This window comes from Cyprinodon tularosa, unplaced genomic scaffold (genome assembly GCF_016077235.1).
Source record: "Cyprinodon tularosa strain WSP-4 unplaced genomic scaffold, ASM1607723v1 ctg74, whole genome shotgun sequence".
Taxonomy (NCBI): domain Eukaryota; kingdom Metazoa; phylum Chordata; class Actinopteri; order Cyprinodontiformes; family Cyprinodontidae; genus Cyprinodon; species Cyprinodon tularosa.
In genome coordinates this window covers 1638404-1642058 of record NW_024039496.1, presented here as the reverse complement: position 1 = coordinate 1642058, position 3655 = coordinate 1638404, and positions in this window count along the sequence as shown.

The window sequence follows — 3655 nt, the reverse complement described above, 5'->3', positions numbered from 1 at the left end:
TATTATTTCATTTTACACCGTACTGTTGAAAAAATGTACAACCTGGAACAATTTTTTTATAGCTTACATCACAGATACCCTCAAACCTTTCTTTTGCACATTAAGCATGACAGCCTGAAGTCAAAGCCTGAACTGTTGCCTCTGCCTGTTCACCCTGCCCGAGGCCCTATGTCTTCTAAAGACCTGTTTGTTCACAAGCAGAACACAGCAGGTGTCTGAGCAAAGTGTAAGGTGGAACTCAAGCTCCCATTGCTGCTGTTAGACTCATTTATTGAAAGGCTTTCAGTTGCTGTGCTATGCTTTCAGGAATCCACTTCCCATCAAGCACTTGTGAAAAATACAAGCATAGAAACACAAAGGAAAAACAAAAAACAATATAGCTTAACAGAATACTTACCTGGAGAATTTAATTTGATGTGACAATAATAGGCATAGAACTATGCCGCTTTGCACATTTACTGTACATCTGTTTTTAAGCACCCTTTCCACCCAAATGTGTTCAATGTTTCCACACAATCTTCGCCAATAATAAAGTGGAAGCCAATCAAATCAAATAGACCGGATCTTCACTGAGTAATTTGGGATATGTGTAATCGTTAACCTTGGCTCTGTGTAGGAAGTTAATGAATCAAATCAATACCTCTCTCTACTGATCCATAATTATTTGAAAAGAGATGAAAAATTAAACAGGCTGAGCCTATGAGGTTATCATGCCATGCAATTAGTCCGCCGGAGGGAGATTATGTTACCTAGATACCATTGGGGAAGTGTAATTTCTCTTGCAGATGGAGTTTTTTTTTTAATGAAGAGTGCAATTACCTAAATAGGTCAGCCAAAGACGCGCTGCTGCTGTTACTGTTGCTACTGCATGCAGCTTCTCAGGGTACCTGAGAGAAAACTCCTGATAGCTTCAGAAAAACAAAAAATAGGAAAAAGAAAATACTGTCTGCAAATGTTGATTACCCTTCCATTATCTTCCATCTGCTCTATGGACAATTCTTGTTTTGTATACTTTTTCTTACAAAATTTTTTTCACACTGAAAGAACAGTTGTGATATATATATATATATATATATATATACTACTTTAATTCACTTGAGTAAGATTTAGATTTGATAATATCGTTTATAATACTACATATCTAAATATTGACATAACCATTCTCTGCTTAAAAACCACTCTCAATCATTAAAATGAACAGCTTTAAGTTCCTTTTTATTATACTAATATGCCATAGCCAAAATAAAGCATATTGTGTTTTTTGCATTTTATGTATTGTTACAAATGGATACAAATTATGTCAGTTAAATGATACATCTCATACATCCCACATTAGTATCTTCATAAGTGTATTTAAAACTCTGTTTTACGAAGGTTTAGACTGATACGTTCTTCTGAATATATTTACTCAATTAGGTAAAATGTGGTCATTTCAAATCTCTTTATAACATCAGTCGGAGTACTAAAATTTCTTATCTTGAAACCCTTTCAGCTGATGATAACTAAATCTGTTTTACCATGTTGATATTTTGCCAAATATTCACTTAGATAGATGTTGCATAAAGAGAAAAATGAAATAATCCGCTTTTATTTATAATAGAAATTTTAACTACCGTAATATCTTTTAGTTGTTAAGGAAATCAAATAAAGAGGGGTTTTATCAGAAAAGATTTGATGTGCAGCAAAGACACAGCAATCTAGACAACGGCCTGAAGAAACGTCGAAATGATTGGCATATCAAGAAGTACTATAATTTCCCTGGAGTGCATGGTTTCTCATAAATCACGTAGAAGGTGGTTAAGAGTAAATAAAGACATAAAATTAGAATAATTGACTTGTTGGAAGTTTGCTGTTGTGCAGGTGTGAAATTGCCATAACCGCTTTCATTTTATGTTTATATTTTGCTGTGCAGTTGCAATTAGGGAAACATATAATATCCACTGAACTCAGCGGGGCACTAATACTGAAAAGTAGGTAACAGAGAGTGGGTACTTAATGAAAGTCTTTGCACAAGGCGTTGATCATAATGAATGCTGTTTGGTGTATGAAGCAAGCAAACTAAAGAATGCACCTGAAAGGAAGCAACATATAAATATATTTATAATTTTTTTCTGTTGCTCCATCCGATCCAAAACCGCTCCAGTCTAAGTAGGTGGTATTCTCCGCTTGCTCAGTGTGATTGAAAGAGAATTTTGGCACGTGCTTTTTTTCTCTCAATGCTGAACGGGTGACCTCATGAACCACCAAATGGTGCTTGTTTCAGGTTTTTAATGTGGCAGGTGCCTTGATCACGATTCAACCAATTTGTCAACATGTGCTGTTTTCCTGAAACTTGGCAGAGACTTCTAGATGCCTTCCAAGTTGAAACTTGGAAGAACGCATTCCAAAGCTGGAGTTCTTTTATTTTCTTTTTCGTCAGTAACATAGCATCTTTATTGTTGTGCTGACCCACTCTTAAAAAAAATATATGTATTGCAAATCCACAGGGAAGAGAATCACGTGATACTTCAGGTGTAGCAAGAGACGACAATTTGATCCAGAGCTCTAAAGATGGCACCCGTGTACTCATCCTGTCTCTTTTGATGGACAGGCTCTGCCCAACCCTCCCACACAGCGACACGTAGGAAATATGTTTCAGGGAATGACACTTGCATACCCTCTTACACTTAATCATTGTCAATCACTCTGCTCGCTTGGCTCGTTGGGTAATAGGAACAGATCCAACATCACATCCCCTCCAATCTGTTTGGCTCTGGTGCGGGAGGTGCATGCTGTTTTCATGCCTGTGTGGGATGGCTTCAAGCTGTTTTCTTATCAAAAGGCCCATTCAAACATTCTCTTTGAGAGGCATTGCGAACCTCAGATCTTGCAGCCTCCGTTCAACCACATGTCTTGATTTAAGAGGCCAGAATCAGATTTGCTGCCACGAAGAGCTGTCACTGTTAAAGAATGGGATGTGATTTATCATCCTCAACCACACACACACACACACGCGCACTCACGCATAGCACTGATAACCAGAGACAGAGTCTTTGTAGGCATACAGTATGTGAAAGTGAAGATGCACACATGTTCAAATCAACCGGTCATCCTTTTTCACAAAAATACCTCAAAAACACATGTTCTGAATCTCACTGATGTCTGCGGTTCGATCAGTACATGGCTTTTACACAAACACATTATCCATCATGTTGCTGTTTTTCTTATGGTGCAGAGTTGGACCACATGCTTTTTACAAACTGCAGCTACATCACCTTCCACCCCGGGATCCTCTCTAAACATTTTCCTTTAAACTCTCCACTAACAGTCTCATCATTGATTTTATGTTGTTTTTTTTTCCTCTCCTTCCTTGGGTAGTGCACAGGCAAACACAGCTGAACTCTAACACTCTGTGTCCCACTGAGTCTCCCTCAGGGTGCTCTCATCACAAAACAGCCCCAGAGCATCTCAGAGTAAAACACCCTCAGCCGTGTAGGCCACTTAAAGGCAAAGGTGACACAATCCAGACTGTCTTTTTTTTTCTCCACAGATTCAAAGTGTGTTTCAACATTTCGAACTTCAAGCGTTGCTACTTCTCCAAATATGTTTCTTAGCTTTTTCCCTTACTTTTTATTCCATTATTTATATCATTTCTCTGCATATTATAATCTTCTCC